The sequence below is a fragment of the Pristiophorus japonicus genome, chromosome 7 (assembly GCF_044704955.1).
Source record: "Pristiophorus japonicus isolate sPriJap1 chromosome 7, sPriJap1.hap1, whole genome shotgun sequence".
Taxonomy (NCBI): Eukaryota; Metazoa; Chordata; class Chondrichthyes; family Pristiophoridae; genus Pristiophorus; species Pristiophorus japonicus.
The window spans coordinates 110,812,312-110,827,924 of NC_091983.1; the positions used below are offsets into that span (position 1 = coordinate 110,812,312).

Below are 15,613 nucleotides of genomic sequence, written 5' to 3' on the forward strand. Positions count from 1 at the left end.
CTCTCAGAGGGTTGTGAATCTTTGGAATTCTCTACCCCAGAGAGCTGTGGCGGTTGGATCTTTGAATATATTTAAAGTGGAGATAGACAGATTTTTGAATAATAAAGGAGTCAAAGGTTATGGGGAGTGGGCGGGGAAGTGGAGTTGAGGCCAGGATCAGATCAGTCATGGTCTTATTGAATGGCAGAGCAGGCTCGAGGGGCCAAATGGCCTACTCCTGCTTCTTTTGCTTATGTTCTTATGTTATCACGTGGGCCAGGTCCTGCTATCAGAAAGGAGTATTCCTCAAATGCTTATGGGGATTCATTTCATGAATGGAATCACCATTAGCATATGGGGAATCCCCAAATAATTAAAAAATTTACACAATTGCAGTAAAATCTTCCCACTTTCACATTTAATTAAAAATCCCTTTAATGAACCATTTATAATAAAAATATAATTTTTTGAAAAATAATTTTAACTATTTTAATCCAAAATTTATATAAACTAATTTTGAATGTTTGTGGATGATTTTTTGTTTTTACATTTTTTATTTAACATTTCTTTTAAACCTTACGTTGGTGAAAGCAGGCCCGACTCATGCTTTTACCAGCTGTAAAGGTTTTGTGGGTATTTGCTGGGCAGTAGTTGGGCAAATTATTTTTTGCCAGCGAAATTATTTTTCTTTTGGTTCAGAGGATCTGTCAAGGCAAACCTTGACGGTTTGTAGAGCATGCGGAAACCCTGAACATGCAGGGACTTCTACAAGGCTTACGACAGCATATGCCGTCATTGGTCCCACAAAATCCAGGCCAAGGTAGTATATAGCACCAACTTAGCAGGCACTAATTAGCAGTTTGATTAATTTAACTAGCTGCTTTAGGATCATTTTACCTATAATTTTGTGATTAATGAATATTAATATATAATGAATATAATTCATTATTTCAATTGAATCTATTAAATCATTATTACACATGATACAATGAATTGAAAGATTTTTGCACTTTGATTTATGCTCTTGCCATTGTCTTTGCTTCTTGCATGTAAATGTTTGTTTCTTCATGATACTATATTAATGATGTTATAGGCCAGAATTTTCTGGCATGCGTGCAACCGGGAATGAAGGCGGGTCGGGAGTGAAAGTTGAAATACTTTGGAGATGGTCGGGAACCTGCCATCATCCTGCCTCCACTCGCCTTTCCCGCGGGCGTGTCCGAATGGCAGAGATGGCCGAGCTAACTTAGGTGATAATTAGGTACTTGTCAGACCCTTAAGCGTCTTTGTAACGCTACCTTTCCAATTTCACTGGATGACCACGGGAATTATGCAGCTCGGGAATCACGTCTGTGAACCTGAGGCGGAAGTTCAGGGGCCATTGATGAAACTCATTAGTGAACAGCATAGAAATCACAATAAGTACTCCCACCTGACACATGATTACTTTCCTAAGGTAGATGCTGTTGCTGAGTGTACTGTCAGCACAGATTTAGCTTTTTAGCAGTGCAAATGTTTTGAGCAAAGCCGGAATCCACTGTCACCTCATTGGTAGTGTTATGTATACATGCTTATATTGTTATATGATGTCTGTAACACTGAATGTACCTTACACTGCAGGTAACCCATTTTAAAAGGGAGCTCACATCTTGGTGTCCTCACTCTAGGAGCTGCAAATTAAGTACCATACCCTGCCTCGTGGAGTCATTATCAAAGGTGCCTACAGATACAATAACTGGCGACGAGGTCACGAATCACATGCTCAGCATGTCGAATCTCAGCAACTTTCAGCAATTTACCGATGGGGAAGATTGGGATGCTTTTGTAGAAAGATTGGAACATTTCTTCATAGTCAACAACCTGGGTGGGGACACACCGCATACATGACCGAAAAAGCGCAGGGCCATCCTGCTTAGCAGTTGTGGGCCCACCATCCCTTATCTCATCAGGAACTTGCTAACCCTGGAGAAGACAACCACCAAGAGCTTTGAGAAACTTGTAATACTAATACAGGAGCAACTAAAACCAAAAGAAAGCATCCTCACAGCCAAGCATCAGTTCTATACTTACCGGCGACCCAAAGGCCAAGAAATTACTAAGTATGCTGCACATTTAAGAAGACTAGCTGCACCGTGTGATTTTGAAGACCACCTTAATGAAACACTAAGGGACATATTTATCATTGGAATCAGCCACGAGGGCGTCCTCCACAAATTGCTCTCTGCGGATATCAGAGTCACCCTGCAGAAAGCAATTCAAGTGAGCCAGGCTTACATGGTTTCAGCCGGCGACTCCAGGCAAATACTGACCCATGACTTGAACGCAGTGCACCGCATGGCTAATTCTAAAGACAGAAATGCTGCCCCGAGTCCCGCAACCCTGAGTCCGCCTCATGGGGCAAACCGGATGGCTCCGTGATGGCGCTGTGGAGGAAACCACAGGGCACACCACTGCCGCTACAAAGATTATACATGCAAAGGCTGCAAAGAAAAAGGGCACCTTCAGAGAATGTGCAGAAAAAGCTTTACTCATCGTGTCACCGAAGAGTTAGCTGATCACCGGGGCTCCGACACAGATGAAGATGAAGCTGCTCAACCCCCGGAAGAAGAGTATGGAGTTTATACCTGCTCCACTGAAAGTTCTCCGTGGACAATGGAAGTAGACATCGACGGGGTCCCAGTTTCCATGGAGATCGACACGGGCGAACTAGTCTGCGATGAGCCAAACGACCTTTGAAAAAATTTGGATGAATCCCGCCACTCGACCAAAACTGTCTCCTGTCCAAGCGAAGCTGCTCACCTACACCAAAGGTAAAATCCAAATCGTTGGCAGTGTGAACGTCCAGGTCTCCCAGGGCACCGTGATGAACAAACTCCCCCTGTGGATTGTTGCCGGCGATGGTCCCACGCTGCTATGAAGGAATTGGATGAACCTGGTCCAAATCAGTCGAAGTGCGAATGGCCTCCGGGCTCTAGCAATCGACATTGAACATGGATCCATCGCTGCAACTAGAAATCCCACTGTCCAGCTCGACTGCACGGCGAAATCTCCAGGACCACACCGCGGCGAAATCTCCAGGACCGAAAACCAAACTTCTCCTTCCGGGCCGGGGCAGAACTCCAAGAGGCGAAAATCATCAAGAAAGGTGGACTTCTGACGTCCATGGCCGAACCTGAGGAGGAAAAGATCACCATAGCCTACCTGAAGGAGAGCCAGAAGGTGGCGGCTGCACCACGAGGGGAAGAACCCGCAATCAAAATAGCCGCGACCAGACCATGAGGGGCAGCATTGGAGGAGCGACATGTGACACCGAGCGGCCAATCGGATTGGAAGGCTCCCTTAACCAAAAAAAATTAAAGGGACAGTTTCAACTTAAAGATGACAGGGACTTTAAAGCTAAAAATGCAGTAAAAGGGTGCAAGTATGATAATGTAGCCATGAATTGTGATGCTGGTGCAACTAATGTGAAAAATGAAATGAATGCTTGTATAAGTAAGGTTAAGAACAAGCTTGTTATGTGTGATGACTATGACAGAGTTTGAAATGCCTAATGTAACCATGTCTGGTGAAACCATGATACCAAAAAGTGATGCAAATGCTGTTATTAACAATGTAAAGGCAGTCAATAATGTCAACTCGACTATGTATGACCAGAGCCATAGTGTCATATATACAGATAGAACACTGTTAAAGGACACTGGGTTCTACAGGGACCATGCAAATGCTAGAGGAATCCCCATGTGGGAGACCCACAGGTCCAGTTGGCTACCAGACCATGCAGCCTGGACCTTTGGAACTAGTGTGATGCCCCAGTAAGGACACACACACACCCATTGGGAGCAGACTCACTACAGGGACAGTGATCAATGGGCAACACAGCCACCACCACTGGCAACCTGCCCCAGACCAGCCCTACACCCCTGGTCACGAGGGCCAACACCAGGAGCGAGAAACCAAGACCCTCCAGCTTTCCTAGCAAACCCTGGGATGACCAGACTCTCATCGCAATTGGAGGACAAGGAGCCCACACAGTCCTGTGGCCCTGCCCACCACCACACAACTACCCACATTACAGAGTATGCACCCTACCCACTGCTGCAATGACTACCCCACTGAGGGATCCCACAACAGTGGCACCCACATGGTCTGTGTGTGAGCTGGGGGGGGGGGGGGGTGGCGCAGATATATGAGGCCAGCCTCAAGTAAAGGGATCACACCTGGCACCCAAACAACTCTCACCACAATTTCTCACAGCCCACTACTGGTCACCTTCCCAGGTCATTGCAATAAGGACTTGAAAAATGCTTAGGGAGGAGTGTTGTTATGTATGCATGCTTGTATTGTTATATGATGTCTGTAACAACTTACAGTGTACACACCTTACCTGTACACTACAGCGTGCTGCTGCTGGAGATCTAAGGGTTAACTGTACACTGCAGGTAACCCAGTATGAAAGGGAGCTCACAGCTTGGTGTCCTCACTCGAGGAGCTGCAAATAAAGGACTACAGTCTACACAGTTCAAGTACCACTTGCCTCTTGGGGTTATTACCAAAGGTGCCTACATATACAATAGATAGAACCTACACCATTGACAGATTGCTCCTGTCATCCCTACTTAAACTGCCATCTACTATATAAGCACAAAGTGTGTTAAAAAGACAAACCTGAAGGCTCTCTGTCTCAATGTGAGGAGTATTCGTAATAAGGTGGACGAATTAACTGCGCAGGCAGCTATTAACGAATATGATATAATTGTCATTAGGGAGACATGGCTCCAGGGTGACCAAGGCTGGGAACTCAACACCCTGGGGTATTCAACATTCAAGAAGGATAGACAGAAAAGAAAAGGAGGTGGGGTAGCGTTGCTGGGTAAAGAGGAAATTAACGCAACAGTAAGGAAGGACATTAGCTTGGATGATGTGGAATCTGTATGGGTAGAGCTGAGGAATACCAAAGGGCAGAAAACGCGAGTGGGAGTTGTGTACAGACCACCAAACAATAGTAGTGAGGTTGGGGACAGCATCAAACAAGAAATTGGGGATGCGTGCAATAAAGGTACAGCAGTTATCATGGGCGACTTTAATCTACATATTGATTGGGCTAACCAAACTGGTAGCAATACAGAGGAGGAGGATTTCCTGGAGTGTATTAGGGATGATTTTCTAGACCAATATGTCGAGGAAACAACTAGAGGGCTGGCCATCCTAGACTGGATGATGTGTAATGAGAAAGGACTAATTAGCAATCTTGTTGTGCGAGGCCCCCTGGGGAAGAGTGACCATAATATGGTAGAATTCTTTATTAAGATGGAGAGTGACACAGTTAATTCAGAGACTAGGCTCCTGAACTTAAGGAAAGGTAACTTCGATGGTATGAGACATGAATTGGCTAGAATAGACTGGCGAATGATACTTAAAAGGGTTGATGGTGGATATGCAATGGTGCAATGGCAGACATTTAAATATCACATGGATGAACTTCAGCAATTGTACATCCCTGTCTGGAGTAAAAAATAAAACGGGGAAGGTGGCTCAACCTTGGCTAACAATGGAAATTAGGAAGTGGTTTATAAAATGTCCAGAAAAAGCAGCAAACCTGAGGACTGGGAGAAATTTAGAAATCAGCAGAGGAGGACAAAGTATTTAATTAGGAGGGGGGAAATAGAGTATGAGAGGAAGCTTGCAGGGAACATACAAACTGACTGCAAAAGCTTCTATAGATATGTGAAGAGAAAGAGATTAGTGAAAATAAACATAGGTCCCTTGCAGTCTGAATCAGGTGAATTTATAATGGGGAACTGAGAAATGGCAGACCAATTGAACAAATACTTTGGTTCTCTCTTCACGAAGGAAGACACAAATAACCTTCTGGAAATACTAGGGGACAGAGGATCTAGTGAGAAGGAGGAATTGAAGGAAATACTTATTAGTCAGGAAATTGAATTAGGGAAATTGATTGGATTGAAGGCCGATAAATCCTCAGGGCCTGATAGTCTGCATTCCAGAGTACTTAAGGAAGTGGCCCTAGAAATAGTGATCATTTTCCAACAGTCTATCGACTCTAGATCAGTTCCTATGGACTGGAGGGTAGCTAATGTAACACCACTTTTTAAAAAAGGAGGGAGAGAAAACGGGGAATTATAGTCCGGTTAGCCTGACATCGGTAGTGGGGAAAATATTGGAATCAATTATTAAAGATGAAATAGCAGCGCATTTGGAAAGCAGTGACAGGATCGGTCCAAGTCAGCATGGATTTATGAAAGGGAAATCATACCTGACAAATCTTCTAGAATTTTTTGAGGATGTAATTAGTAGAGTGGACAAGGGAGAACCAGTGGATGTGGTGTATTTGGACTTTCAAAATGCTTTCGACAAGGTCCCACACAAGAGATTGGTGTGCAAAATTAAAGCACATGGTATTGGGGGTAATGTATTGACGTGGATAGAGAACTGGATAGACAGGAAGCAGAGAGTCGGGATAAACGGGTCCTTTTCAGAATGGCAGGCAGTGACGAGTGGGGTGCTGCAGGGCTCAGTGCTGGGATCCCAGCTATTTACAATATACATCAATGATTTAGGTGAAGGAATTGAGTGTAATATCTCCAAGTTTGCAGATGACACTAAGCTGGGTGGCGGTGTGAGCTGTGAGGAGGATGCTAAGAGGCTGCAGGGTGACTTGGACAGGTTAGGTGAGTGGGCAAATGCATGGCAGATGCAGTATAATGTGGATAAATGTGAAGTTATCCACTTTGGTGGCAAAAACGTGAAGGCAGAATATTATCTGAATGGCGGAAGATTAGGAAAAGGGTAGTACAACGAGACCTGGGTGTCATGGCACATCAGTCATTGAAAGTTGGCATGCAGGTACAGCAGGCGGTGAAGAAGTCAAATGACATGTTGGCTTTCATCGCTAGGGATTTGAGTATAGGAGCAGAGAGGTCTTACTGCAGTTGTACAGGGCCTTGTTGAGGCCTCACCTGTAATATTCTTTTCAGTTTTGGTCTCCTAATAGAAACATAGAAACATAGAAAATAGGTGCAGGGGTAGGCCATTTGGCCCTTCGCGCCTGCTTCGCCATTCAATGAGTTCATGGCTGAACATGCAACTTCAATACCCCATTCCTGCTTTCCCGCCATACCCCTTGATTCCCGTAGTAGTAAGGACTACATCTAACTCCTTGTTGAATATATTTAGTGAATTGGCCTCAACAACTTTCTGTGGTAGAGAATTCCACAGGTTCACCACTCTCTGGGTGAAGAAGTTTCTCCTCATCTCAGTCCTAAATGGCTTACCCCTTATCCTTAGACTGTGATCCCTGGTTCTGGACTTCCTCAACATTGGGAAATTCTTCCTGCGTCTAACCTGTCAAAACCCATCAGAATTTTAAACGTTTCTATGAGATCCCCTCTCATTCTTCTGAACTCCAGTGAATACAAGCCCATTTGATCCAGTCTTTCTTGTTATGTTAGTCCCGCCATCTCGGGAATCAGTCTGGTGAACCTTCGCTGCACTCCCTCAATAGCAAGAATGTCCTTCCTCAAGTTAGGAGACCAAAACTGTACACAATACTCCAGGTATGGCCTCACCAAGGCCCTGTACAACTGTAGCAACACCTTCCTGCCCCTGTACTCAAATCCCCTCGCTATAAAGGCCAACATGCCATTTGCTTTCTTAACCGCCTGCTGTACCTGCATGCCAACCTTCAATGACTGATGTACCATGACACCCAGGTCTCATTGCATCTCCCCTTTTCCTAATCTGTCACCATTCAGATAATAGTCTGTCTCTCTGTTTTTACCACCAAAGTGGATAACCTCACATTTATCCACATTATACTTCATCTGCCATGCATTTGCCCATTCATCTAACCTATCCACGTAAATCTGCAGCCTCATAGCATTCTCCTCGCAGCTCACACTGCCACCCAACTTAGTGTCATCCGCAAATTTGGAGATACTACATTTAATCCCCTCGTCTAAATCATTAATGTACAATGTAAACAGCTGGGGCCCAAGCACAAAACCTTGTGGTACCCCACTAGTCACTGCCTGCCATTCTGAAAAGTACCCATTTACTCCTACTCTTTGCTTCCTGTCTGACAACCAGTTCTCAATCCACGTCAGCACACTACCCCAATCCCATGTGCTTTAACTTTGCACATTAATCTCTTGTGTGGGACCTTGTCGAAAGCCTTCTGAAAGTCCAAATACACCACATCAACTGGTTCTCCCTTGTCCATTCTACTGGAAACATCCTCAAAAAATTCCAGAAGATTTGTCAAGCATGATTTCCCTTTCAGAAATCTATGCTGACTTGGACCTATCATGTCACCTCTTTCCAAATGCGCTGCTATGACATCCTTAATAATTGATTGCATCATTTTACCCACTACCGATATCAGGCTGAGCGGTGTATAATTCCCTGTTTTCTCTCTCCCTCCTTTTTTAAAAAGTGGGGTTACATTGGCTACCCTCCACTCCATAGGAACTGATCCATAGTCTATGGAATGTTGGAAAATGACTGTCAATGCATCCGCTATTTCCAATGCATCCTTAAGTACTCTGGCTTGCAGTCCATCAGGCCCTGGGGATTTATCGGCCTTCAATCCCATCAATTTCCCCAACACAATTTCCCGACTAATAATGATTTCCCTCAGTTCCTTCTTCTTACTAGACCCTCTGACCCCTTTTATATTCGGAAGGTTGTTTGTGTCCTCCTTAGTGAATACCGCACCAAAGTACTTGTTCAATTGGTCTGCCATTTCTTTGTTCCCCATTATGACTTCCCCTGATTCTGACTGAAGGGGACCTACGTTTGTCTTTACTAACCTTGTTCTCTTTACATATCTATAGAAGCTTTTGCAGTCCGTCTTAATGTTCCCTGCAAGCTTCCTCTTGTACTCTATTTTCCCTGCCCTAATCAATCCCTTTGTCCTCCTCTGTTGAGTTCTAAATTTCTCCCAGTCCCCAGGTTCGCTGCTATTTCTGGCCAATTTGTATGCCACTTCCTTGGCTTTAATAGTATCTCTGATTTCCCTTGATAGCCACGGTTGAGCCACCTTCCCTTTTTTATTTTTACGCCAGACAGGGATGTACAATTGTTGTAGTTCATCCATGCGGTCTCTAAATGTCTGCCATTGCTCATCCACTGTCAACCCCTTAATCTGAGGAAGGACTTTCTTGCTATTGAGGGAGTGCAGACTGATGCCCGGGATGGCAGGACTGACATATGAGGAGAGACTGGATCGACTGGGCCTGTATTCCCTGGAGTTTAGAAGAATGAAAGGGAATCTCATAGAAACATATAAAATTCTGACGGGACTGGACAGATGAGATGCAGGAAGAATGTTCCCAATGTTGGGGAAGTACAGAACCAGGGGTCACAGTCTAAGGATAAGGGGTCAGCCATTTACGACTCAGATGAGGAGAAACTCCTTCACTCAGAGAGTTATGAGCCTATGGAATTCTCTACCGCAGAGAGTTGTTGATGCCAGTTTGAAAGATATTTCCAAGAGGGAGTTAGATATGGCCCTTATGGCTAAAGGGATCAAGGGGTATGGAGAGAAAGCAGGAAAGGGTTACCGAGGTGAATGATCAGCCATGATCTTATTGAATGGTGGTGCAGGCTCAAAGGCCCGAATGGCCTACTCCTGCATCTATTTTCTCTGTTTCTACATTTCTATGGGTGTCGTTTATACTGTCTCACCTTGGTCCTCAGAATCGGACCACGATGAGCCCAAACACCAACAGCACCAGGCAAACCAACAGCACTAACAACACCACCACCAACCTTCTCCTCAAACACCTGATGCTGCACAGAACAGAGGACATCAGTGCAGGGTTGCACAGCACGGAGGCGGAGCGGAGGTTACTTCCACCCAATCCGAAGGGAAGAGGACCTCCCTGCGAGCTCTCACTCCCTCCACAAGCATATAGAGGGAGTCTTCTGAGAACCTAGGTGCACCCCTCTGCCTCAGTACAGTCACTTTGCCACGTTTTTGCAACACTCCAATGCTCGAGTACCGTGCCTGCACAATCTTCAAATGCAATGTGGTCATGGCTCTTTTAAATATCCCAGCTGAAAATGCGTCATCGGCGATGTCATCAGACCCGAACAACTTAATAAAGCCGGGTAATGTGCAGGGCTGATTTAATAGGCACCATTAAGGGAAAGCTGAAAGCAGAATGAAATGAAGAACGGGCGCGACCCACCACATTGACCACCCACACCCGAAGTGTCCAGGTATGAAAATTCCGGTCAAAAAGTGTCAATAAATTTGCAGCAGTTTCTGTTCTCAAGTAGTACAAATGTGCATTCATCGCCAAAATCATGGATTTGTAAAACACAGATTTCTTCCTTTTATTTCTCTCCATCCTACACATTTTTTCTCAGTTAAATGGACAAGCTACAGACATGCTCCCAGATCGTTACCACAGCCACACTGCAAACATTTGCCTCTCTGTTCCTGTGGGGGATCTGTTTTTCGCCTCTATTTGGTGTCTCCCTGCAGTGTTAGATGTTGGGAACTCACCATGTAGGGAACAGCAGGTAAAAACCCATATTCTCTAAATCTGTTACACAGCTTCTTATAACTTCAATACTGTATGCTGTGCCACCATACAATAATATAATTTTATTTTTGATCATTTTTCTCCAAAATGTTCTGTCACCTAATACCTTATACACATCTGTGTCAACTGCTAAATATATTAAGCGTGTGTAGAACTGATTTAATGCTCCTGGAGCAAAGAGACATGTAAGCAGTAGCAGTCACTTGTTTGTTGAAGGTTGTTCTAGGGGGAACTAGTGGGAACCTGTTCAACCTTCTCCGTCACCAGGCCAGGTCCAAGACCACCCCAACCTCTGTCGTTGAGCTACAGTACCGGATGACGCCTGTGACTGCGCACAAAGCCTGAACTCCAGGACATAGTCGACATATTTACTGAGGTGTACGAAAGCATGGGCCTTACGCTGAACATCAGTAAGACAAAGTTCCTCCACCAGCCTGTCCTCGCCGTACAGCACTGCTCCCCAGTCATCAAGATCCACGGCGCGGCCCTGGACAATGTGGACCATTTCCCTTATCTTGGGAGCCTCCTATCAACAAGAGCAGGCATTGACGACGAAATCCAACACCGCTTCCAGTGCGCCAGCTTGAAGAAAAGAGTTTTTGAAGACCAGGCCCTCAAAACTGTCACCAAGCTCATGGTCTACAGGGCTGTAGTAATACCCACCCTCCTGTGTGGCTCAGAAACATGGACCATTTTTAGTAGACACCTCAAGTTGCTGGAAAAATACCACCAATGATGTCTCCGCAAGATCCTACAAATCCCCTGGGAGGACAGACGCCCCAACGTTAGCGTCCTCGACCAGGCCAACATCCTCAGCATTGAAGCACTGACCACACTTGATCAGTTTCGCTGGGCAGGCCACATAGTTCGCATGCCAGATATGAGACTCCCAAAGCAAGCGCTCCACTGGGAACTCCTTCACGGCAAACGAGCCAAACGTGGGCAGCGGAAATGTTACAAGGGCACCCTCAAAGCCTCCCTGATAAAGTGCAACATCCCCACTGACACCTGGGAGTCCCTGGCCAAAGACCACCCTAAGTGGAGGAAGTGCATCCAGAAGGGTGCTGAGCTCCTCGAGTCTCGTTGTCGAGTGCATGCAGAAATCAAGTGCAGGCTGCGGAAAGAGCGTACGGCAAAACAGTCCCACCCACCCCTTCCCTCAACGACTATCTATCCCACCTGTGACAGAGACTGTGTCTCATATTGGACTGTATAGCCACCTAAGAACTCATGTTAAAAGTGGAAGCAAGTCTTCCTCGATTCCGAGGGACTGCCTATGATGATGATGAAGGTTGTTCCTTTCCAAAGATTTTTGTTGCAGTAAATTTGAGCACAGCATTGGAAACTATTTGTAGTGTGATTATTGTTTATATATCTGATGTGCTTAATACCAGTGAAGTGGTTTGCAAATCAATTTGAATATATTGTACTGCTGCAAAAGTATAGTGATACATCTTTCATTTTATATATTAAATAAATTAATAGAACATTTAGCATATTGTGTGTTAATGTGCTATGACTGAGAACTGTTACAGTTTTGTGTACACATTTTGAGAAAGGTATTATTCACACATATCAGCAGATGCTATGTCACTATGGTTTAGTGGCATCAATCAATAGATTTTATTGGCGGGTTTAGCTTTAAAAAAGAGCAAACATTTTACAAAAGTAAACTCATTACAAATCAACATTTTACAAATACATGATGCTGTTTTGTGGCATTTTTCAGAAGTATATTTGTTCCCAATCCCAATAAGAAATGTATTGAAACATTTAAAAATTATTTAAAAATGACTGATTTGTGAATTACAAGAAATTCTAACAAGATTTTCTCACAAGATAAGAAAGCAGCATATTAAACTATGATTTTAAAGACTTAAATATTTTAAAATAAGTTGGTAGAGGTGACTTCTGAAGTGCCCGTCCATGCCAGATAATCTGCGCTGGAACATTGTAAGCACATTGACAGCATTTTCCGACCTGATTAAATCATTGGCCAGTGCAATTTCTCCGATTATGTGCTGGCAGTTATTGTGCAACTCTTGCTTTGATGCAGACCAGTTCAGCAATTGAACACCACAGTACATTATAGCAGGGAAGTGAAACATCTCCAATAAGTGCTTTTGAACCTCTTGTGGAGTGCACAAATTTAGATCAGGAAATTTCTTGCAGTTTTAGGTTGTTTCTACCAGAAATGATCCAAATGTGCAACCCAGAAAACAAAGCAATAAAATGTCTTCAATCACATTTTTTTCCCAAAGCAATCTAGTTGGGAACATTTTCTACAAACCCAATGTTAGTATGATGTGGGCATCTTCACCCGACCGTTGAGGGATGCAGCACTGCCCCATTAAAGTGCCTATTTTGCATATTTCCACTAAGTGAGCAACAGTTTTCAATACAGTAGAGGAACCTCAATATATGCGACCAGTGGGCATTCAGATAATCAGTGCCCTAAAAAAAAAACTTGCATTATTATAGCACCTTTTACAACCACCGGACATCTCAAAGTGCTTTACAACCAATGCAATACAAGTGGGAAAGAAAGAAAGACTTGGATTTATATAGTGCCTTCCACGACCACCGGACATCTCAAAGCGCTTTACAGCCAATTAAGTACTTTTTGGAGTGTAGCCACTGTTGTAATGTAGGAAATGCAGCAGCCAATTTACGCACAAGCAAGTTCCCACAAATAGCAATGTGATAATGACCAGATAATGTTTTTTTGTTATGTTGATTGAGGGATAAATATTGGCCAGGACACCGGGGATAACTCCCCTGCTCTTCTTCGAAATAGTGCCACGAGATCTTTTATGTCCAATTGAGAGCAGACGGGGCCTCGGTTTAACGTCTCATCCGAAAGACGGCACCTATGACAGTGCAATCTCAATTGGAGTGGGACTTGAACCTCCTGACAGAGTGGAAAGTTACAAACTTTATGGAGTGTGAGCCCAAAAATATGTATGAATTGCCAATATGCAAACTGAGCAGACAGAAGTTGAGAGGTATTGGCTACTTGCACAGCTTGCTGACCCCCAAAATGTCTTCTCAAATTATGTCCAGATTAAGGAAATATGCTTCCTGCATTTTTTTAAAGAGCATAGGCCTCACACTAACCTACCTTTGCAACAATTGGCAATTGCCCATGGCTTTCCCTTGCCCCTCTCCTGCCCTTAGCCTGTGCCAGCGACGTCAGCGTCGCCAGCGTCAACATCTGCACGTGCCAGGCACGCTTGTGCAGCGGCGTCGGGAGGCGGCCCCGTGACTGGGGAGAGGGGGCGGGGCCTCCGGGGGGGCGGAGCCTCCCGGGGTTTGTGGGCGGGGCGGCTGGGGTCAGAGCGGAAGCGAGCGGAAGGCGAGAGGGAGCAGCGAACGAGCCCGACGGCCAGAGCGCAGGTACCGGCCGCCCTGTGAGGGAAGAGTCGTTGCCGGCTCGCCCTCTCCTGCGTTCGTCCGGCGGCGGCTCGCTAGGCCCCGGGCTCTGATCAGCTGCGGGAAGCCAGCTGGTGCGGTTTCCGGGCCCCACTTCAGCTTGTCCCCGGGGTGTTGCGGGGGGAGAATGCGCTGGGCCCGGGGTGTTGGGCGGAGGCGATGCCGTTGTCGGCTCCCCCCTGAGCAGCTCTTTAGGGGCGGTCAGGGTTTTGTATTGTGGGGGTTGGAGCGGCCGGCTGGCGGTGTTGGGTAACCTCCCGGCCTGTCTGTCCCCGCACTGTGCAGCAGGCCGGTGCAGGCACTTTGCTATTTAATGAAAATACAGCTGTCCCGGGAAGGAAAACTTCCCAGTCAGGATGGTTGAACGCGGGCCTCCCGGTGGAGGAGCTGAATTGACTGATCTTCGCCAGGCCGGCAGGTTTGGTTGGGAGGGGGCTTGTTCCCAATTGCTCGAGTTCCTGATCCGATGTAGCAACTCACCAGACTGTGAGTGTGTGCAGTCCTCCGGTGACGAGGCTGCGATTTCAGCTTCTGATTGTTTCAATGGACACAAAATCACTAACTGGACAATCCCAACCAGGAGCTGTCTCATTTTACATAGTCCTGCCTGTTGGCAGCTACTGCCAAATTAGCCCATGAAGATGGCCGCTTAAGGGAAGTAGGTGGCAGGTGCATGTGAAAAGTATCCGAGGGAGAAGTTAACACGTTTGGGGGAAGAGGAGAACATTAGTACGCACAAATGAATCTTTCTGGGGAGGAGGAGAGGGAGGGGCAAGAGGAGGAGAATGAGCTCGGGGTAGAGCATTATCTTGTGGTTCTGTTTTATTAATTACATTTTGGACAGCAACTTGGTACATTGAACTGATATTTCTAACGACAGTATAAACTGATAATGTGTTGCAAGGGTGTTATTTGTCCTGCACAGTGTGGAAAAAGCTCATTTAAATTGTCAATGAAGCTCAAGTGGCTTACAATTTATATTCTTGATTAGATTATAACATGGAATCATAGAAATCTGCAGCACAGAAGGAGGCCATTTCGGCCCATCGTGTACGTGTCGGCTGACAAAGAGCCACACGGCCCTAGGCCTGAAGGTTACATATAAACGTATGAACAATGGTGGAAAGGTAAATAACACCCAGCCCAACCAGTCTGCCCCACACAACTGCGACGCCCCTTGCACCAAAACATTCTACACTCCACCCCAACTGGAGTCATGTGATCTCCTGGGAGAGGCAAAAACCAGATTAAAAACCCAGGCCAATTGGGGGGAAAAGAAATCTGGGAAAATTCCTCTGACCCATCCAGGCGATCAAAGCTAGTCTAGGAGATCACCCTGGCCGTATTCGATTCCTTGCAGTACTTGCCATTGTATCTGCGCCAGCCAACAAGAGGTTATCCAGTCTAATCCCACTTACCAGCTCTAAGTCTGTAACCCTGCAGGTTACAGAACTTCAAGTGCCCATCCCTTGACTCTCATTCTTTCTTATGTTAAATCTTAATTATCTTTTCAAACTACTTTTGTACTTGCAGCAACTGTTGGGTTCTAAGACCCTTATTTCCAATAGAGGATGCATGAAACTTGAATGCTTGAAGCTGTATAATGCTGTTGGCTAGAGTTCTTGTGTATT

The 15,613-nt window shown here is 45.4% G+C and overlaps 1 protein-coding gene across 1 annotated transcript in view; it reads left to right on the forward strand.

Annotated features, from left to right (window-relative positions):
• The first annotated feature begins 13,853 nt into the window (after positions 1 to 13,853).
• stx7l (syntaxin 7-like) overlaps positions 13,854 to 15,613 on the forward strand; it is a 63,570-nt gene continuing 61,810 nt past the window's right edge. Inside the window, exon 1 of the mRNA XM_070884440.1 lies at positions 13,854 to 13,946. The gene's annotated coding sequence lies outside the window, so the exon portion shown is untranslated. The remainder of the gene's footprint in view (positions 13,947 to 15,613) is intronic.